The sequence below is a fragment of the Engystomops pustulosus genome, chromosome 8 (assembly GCF_040894005.1).
Source record: "Engystomops pustulosus chromosome 8, aEngPut4.maternal, whole genome shotgun sequence".
Classification (NCBI taxonomy): Eukaryota; Metazoa; Chordata; class Amphibia; order Anura; family Leptodactylidae; genus Engystomops; species Engystomops pustulosus.
In genome coordinates this window covers 82,392,559-82,407,676 of record NC_092418.1, presented here as the reverse complement: position 1 = coordinate 82,407,676, position 15,118 = coordinate 82,392,559, and the positions used below count along the sequence as shown (strand labels likewise).

Here is a 15,118-nt window from a genome sequence, read left to right as displayed (position 1 = left end):
AGTCACCCTGAATTTTTGGTCACTAATATAAGTCTCCCCATGTCTGTCCCTTCCTTAAAGTCAGTTACAAATGTCTGTCCCCTCCTCATAACCAGCCTACCCTAGTCCACCCACTCCTCAAAATCAGTCTCTCATTTCTGTCCCCTCTGTCAGCACCCATGTATATGCCTCCTCCTCACCGTCGGCTTCTTTATGTCTTCCCTTCTTCAAAGTCACCTTTACCTGTCTTTACTCACAGTCAGCCTCCCCTGTCCCCTTTCTGTCCTCTCCTCATAGTCAGCCTACACTTGTCTGCCCACTCCTCACAGTCAGACTCTTATGTCTTTCCCCACTGTCAGCACCCATATATTTGCCCCCTCCTGACAGTCAGGAGAGCAGATTTCCTCCTCACCTCTGTACCTGTCATACTAGTAGCGTCTATAGAAGATACACATTTAATAAAACATGTATCATTATGTAACAGAAACATATTACCACACCACTACAGGTCTAGAACTCATGTCTAGCCTGAGTGTTATCAGTAATTAATATAAATATTAATTACCTGTCCTGAGATCCTTCTCACTGCTGACAGGGATGGACATCACATCTCTTTTCCCTGGGAAGCCGTCACCTATAAAAAGTCAGAGGTATGATAACATTTTCCTGCTACAAGCTGTACTGGTTGCTATGTAGAAAACATTAAGGGCAGAATCAATTATCTCACAGATAATCTACCCATATGTCTGCCTCGTCAAAGTTAATTAAAGATAGGCAGATGCAATAGAAAAATATAATAATCTTTATTCAAAATAACAAAAAATATTTAAAACACCAACAATTCGGGTGAGAGCTCAAATCTCCCCAATATCGACCATTAAATAAAAATAAATAAATACAAAGATATACACCTTACAATAAATAAAGTTGTCCTCCTAAAAGCAGACTTGGGCAAAAATATAGTTAACAATAGTAGATGCTAGTGTCATGGCAAAACATGCAAAGTAGTATTATAATGTGCAACCAAAGCTAAATTGCAACCACTGCTAAAGTGCAATAGAATATTGTCGCTATTTTATGGTCGATATTGGGGAGATTTGAGCTCTCACCCCAATTGTTTTAAATGTTTTTAATATATTTTTTTAAATTTTTAATAAAGTTTATTATATTTTTCCATTGCATCTTTCTTTTTTTGATGAATTTTGGCTATAACTCTATAGATGTGGAAGTATAGTTACATTACAGACCCCATTTATTATCACTGTCAGACCCCTTATGTCAGCTCCCTCCCCACAGTCAGCCTACCATGTCTGTGCCCACAGTCAGCCCATCATGTCTGTAGCAGCAATCAGTCTCCCATGTTTGCTCCATCCTCGAAGTCAGCTTCCCCATGTCTGCCAATTCTTCACTGTCTGCCTCAAAGTTTCTATAGTAAGGCTCCAATGTGTATCCCCAAAGTTAGCCTCATTTGTCTACCGTTCCCATTGTCAGCACCCTGTCCCCTCATCATAGTCAGCTTACCCTTGTCTGATCACTTCTGACATTCACACTCTCACTCTGTCCCTAATTTCAGCACCCATATTTTTCCCCTCCTCACAGTCAGGAGAGCAGATTTCCTCCTCACCTCTGTATCTATAGTTGTGTTATACTAGTATCATTTATGGAAGATAAACATATAAAAAACATGTATCATCATATAACAGAAACATATTACCACACCACTATAGATCTAGAACAGTGGTTCTCAACCTGTGGGTCGGGACCCCAGCGGGGGTCGAACGACCAAAACCGGGGGTCGTCTAAAGCCATCGGAGCCGAAATTTTACTGTGTTTTTACTGCGAGTTGCATGGTTTGGGGTCACCACAGCATGAGGAACTGTATTGCGGGGTCACAGCATTAGAAAGGTTGAGAACCACTGATCTAGAACATGTCTGTACCCTCCATGTAATCAGTACATTATATGCCATACAAAAACAAGCATTGCTCAGTGGTAAAATATTAAAATTCTTTTGTTAGCACAGCTTTTATTAAGATAACAAAATTCATTTTAAAAACTTTATTGTAAACACCAAACTAGAAATGTTCAGCTTAAAGCCAGTTTACCAGATTTTAAGATTATATATATTTATTGTCCACTCATAAAGAGCGACTTACCGTATATACTCGTGTATAAGCCGAAAAAAATGTGCTGAAAAAACTCACCTCGGCTTATACACGAGTCAAGTAAAAAATTAAAAAACGTAATACTCACCCTCCGGTGTCCAGATCGTTGGTGCATGGACGCGATCTGCCGGCTAGAGAAAAAAGAAGAGAGAAGAGGAGCCGCCGGGAACAGTACCGAGGATCGGGAGCCTCGCGCTGAAGATTGGGACCCGCGCCAACGATCCGGACACCGGAGGGGGAGTATTACGTTTTTAATTTTTTTATACGCTTGGCAGGGGGCTGGCTGTATACTTCATGGGGACTGGCTGTATACTACATGGGGGCTGGCTGTATACTTCATGGGGGCTGGATGTACACTTCATGGTGGCTAGTTGTATACTACATGGGGGCTGGCTGTATACTACATGGGGGCTGGCTATATACTTCATGGGGGCTGGATGTATACTTCATGGGGGCTGGCTGTATACTACATGGGGGCTGGCTGTATACTACATGGGGGATGGCTGTATACTACATGGGGGATGGCTGTATACTTCATGGGGGATGGCTGTATACTAGATGTGGGCTGGCTGTATACTAGATGTGGGCTGGCTGTATACTACATGGGGGCTGGCTGTATACTACTTGGTGGCTGGCTATATACTACATGGGGGCTGGCTGTATACTACTTGGGGGATGGCTGTATACTTCATGGTGGATGGCTGTATACTACAGGGGGCTGACTGTATACTACAGCTGGCTGACTCTATACTACATGGGGGCTGGCTAGCTGCATACTACACCCTCAGCTTATACTCAAGTCAATAGGTTTTCCCAGTTTTGGTGGTAAAATCAGGTGTCTCGGCTTATATTCGGGTCGGCTTATACTCGAGTCTATATGGTACCTATCCTTCAAAAAATGGCTGAGACTAATACAATTACAACATTCTTCATGACTACTCAAAAACTCCAAATCTAAAAGAAAAATGTAGTGGTTGAGGGGCAGCTCTGAAATAACTCTGACAGGATGATTGAACGATCCTGTCAGAGCAAGTATTTATCTCACAAACCCCACTTTCTCACCCAATCCAGCAGTGTCACCAGGGGAAAGATGGAAAAGCCACTCCGGTGACAATTCCCCATTAGTCCAAACCTTTGTTCAATAATAATGTAGAAAGTTGCATAATAACCTAAGCTTCCAGAAGCGGGAAATTTCACCTCCTAAAACAGGGGTCGGGAACCTATGGCTTGCGAGCCAGATATGGCTCTTTTGATGGCCGTATCTGGCTCGCAGCCAGGGCTCCTATCCAGGGGCATTACTACAGCCGTGGCATCTGCTGCGCTGCCTGTCAAGACCAGGGGCCCTTACCTGGCTCCTGTTGTGCCCCTGGCTGTAGTAATGCCCCTGGATGTAATGGGCAGAGCAGCGCAGGGTCCGCGGGGTTAATTCTGGGGCGGCACCTCCGTCTCCCTCCCTGCAGCAGTCTCCTCCGTGTGTGAGAGAGGGAGGGGAGGAGACTGTGTGCCTGCAGCCAATCCCGGGGCTGGATGTAGCAGCGCGGGAGATTCAGACAGAGGAGACCAGAGAGCTGCATACTGAGGAGACATCCAGGACCTGAGGAGAAGGAGTCAGCAGCCGGGGATCAGCCACAGATAAGTGCTCCCTCCCCCCCAGTGTCTCCTCACACTCTGCACTAACCCCTTAGTGTCCTGTGTGCAGGAGCAGCTATGAAGCTCCTAAGTGTCCCTTACAGACCCCTCTGCATCATCCCCTCATATCTTCCCCCACCACTGCATTTCTACATTAATGTGAGGTTCTGCAGCAGCTGAGATACAAAATAGCTAGGACCTAAGACAAAATTGTGGTGCATGTCAGTAATAAATGTGGCACATGGTCCGGCTTAGCAGTAACAACAGTCTAACAGTCTTGTGGGACACAGAGCAGCCGCCACATAAAACTGGCGCAGACACTTTAACAAATGTGTATTGGGATGTTCTGCGGGGGGTGGCGTGTGTATTATAATGTTCTGCGCGGGGTGGCGTGTGTATTATAATGTTCTGCGGGGGGTGGCGTGTGTATTATAATGTTCTGCGGGGGGTGGCGTGTGTATTATAATCTTCTGCGGGGGGTGGCTTGTGTATTATAATGTTCTGCGCGGGGTGGCGTGTGTATAATAATGTTCTGCGGGGGGTGGCGTGTGTATAATAATGTTCTGCGGGGGATGGGGTGTGTATAATAATGTTCTGCGGGGGATGGCGTGTGTATAATAATGTTCTGCGGGGGGTGGCGTGTGTATAATAATGTTCTGCGGGGGGTGGCGTGTGTATAATAATGTTCTGCGGGGGGTAGCGTGTGTATTATAATGTTCTGCGGGGGTGGCGTGTGTATTATAATGTTCTGCGGGGGGTGGCGTGTGTATTATAATGTTCTGCGGGGGGTGGCGTGTGTATTGGGATGTTCTGCGGGGGTGGCGTGTGTATAATAATGTTCTGCGGGGGGTGGCGTGTGTATAATAATGTTCTGCGGGGGGTGGCGTGTGTATAATAATGTTCTGCGGGGGGTGGCGTGTGTATAATAATGTTCTGCGGGGGGTGGCGTGTGTATTATAATGTTCTGCGGGGGGTGGCGTGTGTATTATAATGTTCTGCGGGGAGTGGCGTGTGTATTGGGATGTTCTGCGGGGGGTGGCGTGTGTATAATAATGTTCTGCGGGGGGTGGCGTGTGTATAATAATGTTCTGCGGTGGGTGCCGTGTGTATAATAATGTTCTGCGGGGGGTGGCGTGTGTATAATAATGTTCTGCGGGGGGTGGCGTGTGTATAATAACGTTCTGCGGTGGGTGCCGTGTGTATAATAATGTTCTGCGGGGGGTGGCGTGTGTATAATAATGTTCTGCGGGGGGTGGCGTGTGTATAATAATGTTCTGCGGGGGGTGGCGTGTGTATAATAATGTTCTGCGGAGGATGGGGTGTGTATAATAATGTTCTGCGGGGGATGGCGTGTGTATAATAATGTTCTGCGGGGGGTGGCGTGTGTATAATAATGTTCTGCGGGGGGTGGCGTGTGTATAATAATGTTCTACGGGGGGTGGCGTGTGTATAATAATGTTCTGCGGGGGGTGGCGTGTGTATAATAATGTTCTGCGGGGGGTGGCGTGTGTATAATAATGTTCTACGGCGAGTGGCGTGTGTATTATAATGTTCTGCGGGGGATGGCGTGTGTATTATAATGTTCTGCGGGGGGTGGCGTGTGTATTATAATGTTCTGCGGGGGGTGGCGTGTGTATTATAATGTTCTCCGGGGGGTGGCGTGTGTATTATAATGTTCTGCGGGGGGTGGCGTGTGTATTATAATGTTCTGCGGGGGATGGCGTGTGTATTATAATGTTCTGCGGGGGATGGCGTGTGTATTATAATGTTCTGCGGGGGGTGGCGTGTGTATTATAATGTTCTGCGGGGGATGGCGTGTGTATTATAATGTTCTGCGGGGGATGGCGTGTGTATTATAATGTTCTGCGGGGGGGTGGTGTGGGTATTATAATGTTCTGCGGGGGGGTGGCGTGGGTATTATAATGTTCTGCGGGGGTGGCGTGTGTATTATAATGTTCTGCGGGGGGTGGCGTGTGTATTATAATGTTCTGCGGGGGGTGGCGTGTGTATTATAATGTTCTGCGGGGGTGGCGTGTGTATTATAATGTTCTGCGGGGGGTGGCGTGTGTATTATAATGTTCTGCGGGGGTGGCGTGTGTATTATAATGTTCTGCGGGGGTGGCGTGTGTATTATAATGTTCTGCTGGGGTGACGTGTGTATTATAATGTTCTGCGGGGGGTGGCGTGTGTATTATAATGTTCTGCGGGGGTGGCGTGTGTATTATAATGTTCTGCGGGGGGTGGCGTGTGTATTATAATGTTCTGCGGGGGTGGCGTGTGTATTATAATGTTCTGCGGGGGGTGGCGTGTGTATTATAATGTTCTGCGGGGGGTGGCGTGTGTATTATAATGTTCTGCGGGGGGTGGCGTGTGTATTATAATGTTCTGCGGGGGATGGCGTGTGTATTATAATGTTCTGCGGGGGATGGCGTGTGTATTATAATGTTCTGCGGGGGGTGGCGTGTGTATTATAATGTTCTGCGGGGGATGGCGTGTGTATTATAATGTTCTGCGGGGGATGGCGTGTGTATTATAATGTTCTGCCCGGGGTGGCTTGTGTATTATAATGTTCTGCGGGGGGTGGCGTGTGTATTATAATGTTCTGCGGGGGGTGGCGTGTGTATTATAATGTTCTGCGGGGGATGGCGTGTGTATTATAATGTTCTGCGGGGGTGGCGTGTGTATTATAATGTTCTGCGGGGGGTGGCGTGTGTATTATAATGTTCTGCGGGGGGTGGCGTGTGTATTATAATGTTCTGCGGGGGTGGCGTGTGTATTATAATGTTCTGCGGCGGGTGGCGTGATCCCCGACAAAAATGTGGCCTCAGGACCCTCAGTAAATAAGCCCCATTGTACGGCTCTCGCAGAATTATATTTTAAAATATGTGGCGCTTATGGCTCTCTCAGCCAAAAAGGTTCCTGACCCCTGTCCTAAAAGGTTAAAAGGTCAATAATGCTATGGCATTATATGGTATACAAAAACAAGCATTAAATAAGAAAACAATAACAAATGCTTAGTGGTAATACAGTATATTAAAATTGTTTTGTTGCTCTTTATTAAGATAACAAATTTAACAATTCATCTTAAAAACTTTATTTTTCTCACAATACCTTAAGTCACAGCTTCTCAACCATAATAGTCTAGGAATACTTTCAGAAACAATTACCTTCACCTCTGGAAATGAACAGTAGAGCTACAACAGACTTTGTTTCTTTTTGAATACCAAATCCACTGTCCCTTCTTTACCAATATCATTACCCTTAAAGGGAACCTGTCACCAGGAGACCCATTTTTAGCACTCTTCCAGTCCCCACAGAGCATAGTACATACACTGCCAAAGTGTTTTTGTATAAAAAATAGGTTTTACAGAAAAAAAATATATGTTATATTGTACCTTTCATTAGCATGTGCTGTGTGACTAGGCAGTTGCCTTTTGGGAGGAGCTGGAAAGGAGCAGTTCCCCCCCCACCCTTGGGGAACAGCTTCTCCATGTGACCTTTTCAAATATATGAAAACACCCATCACTGGGCTTACCGACGCCCCCTGTTCCTCTACAGCCAATCCCGAGTGTTGGGAGTTATCCATATATTTGAAAAGGTCACATGTTTCCCAAGGGTGGGGGGGAAACTGCTCATTTCCAGCCCCTCCCAATTGGCAACTGCCTAGTCACACAGCAGATGCTAATGAAAGGTACAGTATAACATCTCTTTTTTTCTGTAAAACCAATTTTTAATACAAAAACACTTTGGCAGTGTATGTACTATGCTCTGTGGGGACTGGGGGAGTGCTAAAAATGGGTCTCCTGGTGAAAGATTCACTTTAAGATGCACAACAATGAATTCAGGAGGAGGAACCATGCCAAGCATAAATAAGACCTGCTCCAGCAAACCTCTTACTCCCATCTAGAAAATCCTTGCTCTGTCCCTTGGTAACAAAAAGTTGGTAGAATATGAATGAACAGCAGCTCTCCTCTATGCCCAGAATATAAAGGAATGCCATAAAATCCACACATTATGAACTGTGAAAACGAAATAAAAAGGATAATCAACGAACATATATACAATAACATTTTGAATCCCTCCACCCTAAATGCTTTATGACAGACTCGCTGAGCCCAAGGAAAGCGTGCGTAGAGAAATATTTATCACCTAAACCTATATGGAACAAACACTTCTTGAGAACCACCCTAAACTGAAACTTTGTTAGTGGAGCATAGTCTCTCAGAAACTGAGAGACTGAGAAACTGTAGGCCTATATAATTGGTAGCGTCTAATACAGGCCACTGGGCAAAACGCAGAACCCAATTCCTGCTATGAGATCCAAGATTCCTACCACACTGGTCAGTTTTTGGAATAAGGTTAAAATAACAAAACAAACTCCCCTTGAAGTTGAACATGTTGCAACAAGAAACCCTTGTCACTGACTCCACTTCTGGGCATCAACTCCCCAATATGCAAAGCGCCAAAATATAATAATATAAAAGGAGTAGAAAACAAAATACATTCAAAGTTAGAATAACAGACAGAAGTAGCTGCACAAATGGCCAACAAAATCTCTGGAGAAACATAATGATCTGTTTTATATCCTTTTTAAAGCTGTTTAATAAAAAAAAATTCTGTCAAAGGCCGTTGACCAAACACTTTCATAACAAATATTCCTGCCAATTTTTTACAAACACTTGAATGAGCAAGATAAAAATGGGGCACATCTACTAAGGGCAGTGCACCAGTATTCTGTCTGACTTTTCACATTCTGTTAGGTGCAAACTGCTTGCACGGGTATTTAAGAAGTGCCTGCACCATAATTGTGTCGCACGCAACCCTTTTGTGGCGCAGCTGCACTAGTATTCATGCAACACAAATTAGGGGGTGTTCCGCTGCTCAATCGGACCATGCGCCAGATTTGTCATGCCCTGTTCTTAGTAAATGTGCCTAAGATGTGCTTCTGTTCCCGCAAAAATATACTATGACCAAATTAATCTTCAAAGATGATCAGGGATTCAGCTGACTCCGCACCCCAGCACCAGCTCAAAAAGCCAGTGAAGCTGAAAAGAGAGGGAGTCAGCTATGGAATTATCAATCCCAGGAATGTGCAGAGCCTTTATTCAGATATTTAATTTTAAACAAAGGAACACCAAATGTCTCAACAAATTAACTTCCAATGAGGATTAAGATCACAGACAGTTGACAGCAAATATTATTCCTTTGTTATTAGAATTCAAGAGGAGCCGCTTATTAGAAAAATAAGCGACAACTACTGGAAATAACTCCAACAAGACTAAATTATGCATAACTTTAGCCTATACCCACGATGGATGCCATTTTTTCAGCACACCACCTACCTCGTCAAAAATCACCAAAACCTACAGAAGCTGAAGCATCTTTATATAACTCTAAAGCATGGGCCGACACTAAACTATCCTGGAACATAAACTGGCCATTAAAATGAGCCATGAACTCCATCCATACTCCTAAATCCTCCTTAAAGAGGACCTGTCACCCTTATATTCCCTCTAGGGGCTGCTTACTAAAGTTAGCAGCTCCCTAGCCCTACCCCAGTAATAGCAGTGTTAAATCACTAGCTTAAATGGAACATACCCATTAGCAAACACTGCATTACAAGCTTACAGCGGTCCAGCGTGTTGTTCAAGAGGGGGCAATCCGAGGAAATCCCCTATCTGTAGCTTCTCCCCCGGACCGCCCCTCCCACACCATATGTTGACGGCGATTGGCAGGCTTCAAGCAGCAGTCACCGCCTGTTGGGTACTGCTTTAGCCAAATGACATACTCTTTGGTTGTAGGCTGGCCCACTGCAAACGATTTCTTAAAACATCTGGACCACGGATAATGCCTCCACATAAAGAGCATTAAAGGGGTTTTACCACCTCAGCATTTTTTTTTATGTTTATTCAAAAGAGGTTGGGTAGAGATTCATGTGACTAATATGCTTTATTTTAAAGAAAAATATGTGCAAATGGCGATAAATGTTTTTACATGGGGCTAACTTGGCCCTTAGTTACAGGTCATGTTGTCCCTAGATACGGCCAGCGCCCATGCAGCAGCAGAGGTGGCCGTGCAGGTGCTTGGTATGTAGCTTTACGACAGTGAAATAAAGATAAGAATATGTGAGCACGCATATCACTTGTTCAAGCTCTTATACAGCTTATACAGTGCAATACAGATTGCGCTGTGTAATGCGCATGCTCAGTGTCTTACAGCCGGGTCAGCGTAATAGTACTGCAAATTGAGGGAACGCACCTCCCGCGATGCAGTACTATTACGTCAAATGTCGGGAGGGGTTAAATAATGCATATTAGTCACATGAATCTCTACCCAACCTCTTTTAAATAGACATTAAGAAACAAAAAAATTGCTGAGGTGGGAATACCCCTTTAATGCTTGTACTTGCAGGAATGTGGCCATAGACACTGAGATTCATTAAAGGGGTATTCCCATTTCGGCAAATTAATGTTATTGTATGTATAATAAAAAGTTATACAATTTTCAAATATACTTTCTGTATCAATTATTCACTGTTTTCTAGATCTTTGCTTGCTGTCATTCTATAGGAAGCTTCTATGTTTACTTCCAGTGGACAGAAATCTGACCATGGTCACACAGGTGCACAGCTCGTTATATCACAGAGAGTAATCAGAGCTGTGTGATATAGCGAGCCATGCACCTGTGTGACCATGGTCAGATTTCTGTCCACTGGAAGAAAACATAGAAGCTTTCTATAGCATGACAACAAGCAGAGATCTAGAAAACGGTGAGGAATTGATACAGAAAGTATATTGGAAGATTGCATAACTGTTCATTATAATATAATAACATTAATTTGCTAAATAACTCTTGAAAAGCAAAGCAAGTACCCTTCCTAAGTGTGGAGCAATTAGAAGATTGACCCTTTGAATTTAGAGAATAAGAAGAATTTAGCCAAAAACCCACATCTTTCACTCCCCATTTAATGGAAATCAAGTCAGAGAGCTTCTGGCGAAATTTTTTGTCATCATAAAACCATTGTAAACAATTGTATAAGCATCCAATATAATGGGGCAGATTTACTTATCCGGTCCATTCGCGATCCATCGGCTCGTTCTCTGCGGTGGATCTGGGTCCGGCCGGGATTCACTAAGGTAGTTCCTCCGACGTCCACCAGATGTCGCTGCTGCACTGAAGTCCGCCGAGGCCCGCCGGAATGCACTGAAGTTCACCGGCCTATTCCTAGTGAAGGTAAGCGCGAGTCCCGCGACACTTTTTTTTCTTAAATGCAGCAGTTTTTCCGAATCCGTCGGGTATTCGTTCGGCCACGCCCCACGATTTCCATTGCGTGCATTCCGGCGCCGATGCACCACAATCCAAGCGCCAAAATCCTGGGGCAATACAGGGAAAATCGTCGCAAATCGGAAATATTCAGGGAACACGTCGGGAAAACGCGAAACGGGCCCTTAGTAAATGACCCCCAATATCTACATGGCAGAACATACCCGCACAACACTCAGGGAACTTTTCAACCACCAAAGAAGCATATACTGTATACAAAATGCCTCCAACCAATTATTAAAACTTTTAGTCATAGGACATCACCTGTCATCCTTAGAATGCTAATTCTTATCCAATTTCTTATCTTAATAATGTTCAGAAACAGACGAGATAAAATGTCTATATAATAACCCCTCCAAATCTTCTCTTTAACAGTAGCAGAGAGGTGAAAGCGGAGTGATGTCACACATCATAGCCTCCTTGTAAGAGAACTTAGAAGCCCCTTTTACACAAAATTGTGTGGAAAGAACACTATCAGTGTCAGCATCCCAGCAATCTATCTAAATGACACCATGCATCCGCTACATAACCACTTACCCTACCTACCCCCTTGAATCCCTAATGAGGGGAACTACTTGGGCAGTCTGAGGGGGTTTGCACTGATGATGAGACCACGGCAGGGGGATTGTTAGGCAAAACTCTTTGCAAAGTGGATAGTAAGGAGGCCAAATTGGACATTATGGGGGAGACTGATCAGAAGTGTCTGAGGTAAAATTGTTCTAGTTGCCCATGGAAACCATTCAGAGCTGAGCTTTTAATTCATAAACAGCTGTGGGAAAATGAAAGCTGAGCTCTGATTGGTTGCCATGAGCAACTAGAACGATTCTGCTCTAAGAGACTTCTGATAAATTTCCCCTTTGTGCGGTAGTGCTGCAATGCAGTTCAACTCACCACCTCCACCTGAGCGCCGACTCCATCCGAGACACGACTGCTTGAGCGGCTGACAATTCTTCTTCTGCTACGGGTCCCAGAGTCGCAAGACCAAGCTCTGCCAGAGGCTGCGGCTGGTCACTGCCACTCCGCCTCCCATGCCTACGATCCACAATGGAGAATGCACTCACCAAAACACAGCTCCTGCGCTCCTCTTCTCTGCACTCCTCTGACATCGGCCGCTCTCAGCTGCTCTTCCTTTTTGAACGCTCTGCACGTCCGTCTGCTGGGCTTCTCCTTCGGTCATGGCTCCACTATCTGCAACACAAGTAACTCCGGACACTCTTACCGATGTCCCAACCATTGGCAGCCGCAATATACAAGAATATAGCAGTTCCTGGGCACCATATTCTCCAGCTAGCCTCCACAACCTGGATACCAGTTGGACGATACATACAGCTGCAGCTCTTGGGTAACTCTGACAGGATAACTGAACCATCCAGAAATGTCACCAGGGGGAAGATGGAAAAGCCACCCTGGTGACAATTCCCCATTGGTCCATACCTTTGTCCAATAACTAGCCACCCTGGTGACAATTCCCCATTGGTCCATACCTTTGTCCAATAACTAACCACCCTGGTGACAATTCCCCATTGGTCCAGACCTTTGTCCAATAACTAGCCACCCTGGTGACAATTCCCCATTGGTCCATACCCTTGTCCAATAACTACGCAGACAATTTGAAAATTACCTCAGCTCCTGGTGACTCCATTACCTGTCTATACACATAAGGCAATAATTACTTCTCTCAGAGATTATGGGTGAGATTTATCAGAAGTGTCTGAGAGCATAACTGTTCTCGTTGTCCATGGCAACCAATCAGAGCTCAGGATTCATTTTATAAACAATTGTGGGAGAATTAAAGCTGAGCTCTGGTTGGCTGCTACAAGCAACTAGAAAATCTCTGCTCTCAGACACTTGTGATACATATACCCCAATGTACCCACATGTTTGCTCACTACTCACTGTCAGCCAGTCATGTCTGTGCCTACAGCCATCCTCCATAGCTTCCTCATGTCTGCCCATTCTTCACTGTTATCCTCCATGGACCATATCATCCCTCTCCCCACAGCTATACTTGAGTATCCACATAGTCAACTTCCTCATGTCTGCCCTTTTCTCAGAGTCCGCCTTGCATATCTGTCCCCACAGTCAGTTAAACTGAAGCTAGCAGTAGGATTGCCCACAAACCAGCGACTATTAGCACCTGGAGGCTGCTGCCAGTGTTGTCCAGTAATTTACTGGTGAATTTCAACTGCTCATCACTCAATGACTTAAATCTAATGTGGTTTGGAGCAGGGGCTATATGTAGATGGGGAGTTTGATTTGTGGTTTGTAAAAATAAAGCTGTCCATTATAGAAAGTCATGCCTGGTCTATATAGCTGAAAAATGATTTTGGAGTTCTAAATATCTGGATGGTTTTATAGGTATGGTTGAATATATTAGAGATTCTGGGGTCTGTTGACACTGGGAGGTTGGATATGTGTAAACTTTACTTATGGGCGGGGAACAAAGGATGTATTGATGACACATTATTCCAGAATTAGTAAATTTGGGAAGTTCATTGAATTGGTAGTTAAGGGGATGCATCACTTTAAATATAGAGAGTTAGAAGTATAAACATTCCTCACCAGTGTTGCTAAGACTTGTATCTCCATTAGCTGCAGATGCTTTATCTATCCTACTGTGATTTCCTAAAGTCTTGCTGTTCCCCTCTTTACATCTTGCTGTTACCTGGTCAAGACCCGGACTGACTGATCTTGTTGCATGCAGCAGCTTCTATACCTTTGCTAGGTAGGTGGATGGGACTGCAATATTTTGCTCCTGATCGGTCGCTTCAGGATTCTAGAGCTAGTGACATCATAATGGAACCATGGTAATACGATTATCCACACACTATCTACTATTAGTACCTGGAGGCTGCTGCCAGTGTTGTCCAGTAATTTACTGCTAAATTTCAACTTCTCATCACTAAAGACTACATCTAATGGGGTTTGGGGTATGGGCTATATATAGATGGGGACTTTGATTTTTGTTTTGTAAAAAAAAGCCGTCAACAGATAGAAGATCATGCCTATGGTCTATATAGATGGAAAAATGGTTTTGAAGATCTAAATAACTAGGTGGTTTTATAGGTATGGTTGAATAGATAACGGGTTATGGAGATACTGGGTGGTTGGATATGTTTATACTTTATTTATGGGCTGGGCACAACGGATTTATTGATGATACATTATTCCAGCCTTAATTAGCCAATATGGGAAGTTCATTGAAATGGTAGTTAAATAAATATAGTTAAATAAATATAGAGAGTTAAAAATATAAACATTCCTCACCAGTGTTGCTATCTCCATTAGCTGCAGATGCTTTATCTATCCTACAACGATTTCTTCAGGTCTTGCTGTTCCCTTCTTTACGTCTTGCTCTTACCTGGTCAGGACCCTGGAAAGACTGATCTTGTTGCATGCAGCAGCTTTAATACCTCTGCTAGGTGGGCGGGACTAGAATATCTTGCTCCTGATTGGTCGCTTCAGGATTCTAGAACTAGTGACATCATAATAGAACCATAAATGGAAGCTGGAAATGGGATTATCCACAGACCAGCTACTATTAGTATTGACCAGTAATTTACTGTTGAATTACTCATCACTCAAGACTACATCTAATGGGTTTTGGGGCAGGGTTATATGTAGATGGGGAGTTTGATTTGTGGTATGTAAAAAAAAGTCGTCTACAGATAGAAGGTCAAGCCTATGGTTTATATAGATGGAAATATGGTTTGATATGTTCGATCTATCAAAATATAATAAACATTTATTCCCAGAGTTTAACCCCAAAACGTAAAATAGCGCCAAAATGTCCAAAACGCCCAAATGTGCCATTTTGAAACCTATTAAAAAATGTTTAAAAAGGGATCAAAAGGTCATACAGTCATCAAAATATCATCTTGCAAAAAATGACACCTCTGTACATTGAAGATGGCAAAATGAGGATTTTTTTTGTACAGAATTCTTAATGTATGAAAACACAATAAAACCTGTATAATTTAGTATCCAAGTGATCGTACCGATCCAAAGAATAAAGGAGACATG

The 15,118-nt window shown here is 44.0% G+C and overlaps 1 long non-coding RNA gene across 2 annotated transcripts; it reads right to left on the bottom strand.

The window, feature by feature from the left end:
- Positions 1–542: 542 nt before the first annotated feature.
- Positions 543–14,461, bottom strand: LOC140074691 (uncharacterized). Of its 2 annotated transcripts, none has more exons than XR_011849249.1 (3): positions 14,363–14,461; positions 12,157–12,283; positions 543–613 (listed from the first exon to the last, which is right to left on the bottom strand). It is a non-coding gene; the product is annotated as an uncharacterized lncRNA (long non-coding RNA). The 2 variants fall into 2 exon arrangements; XR_011849248.1 differs by lacking the exon at positions 14,363–14,461 and adding an exon at positions 13,658–13,803.
- Positions 14,462–15,118: the final 657 nt, after the last annotated feature.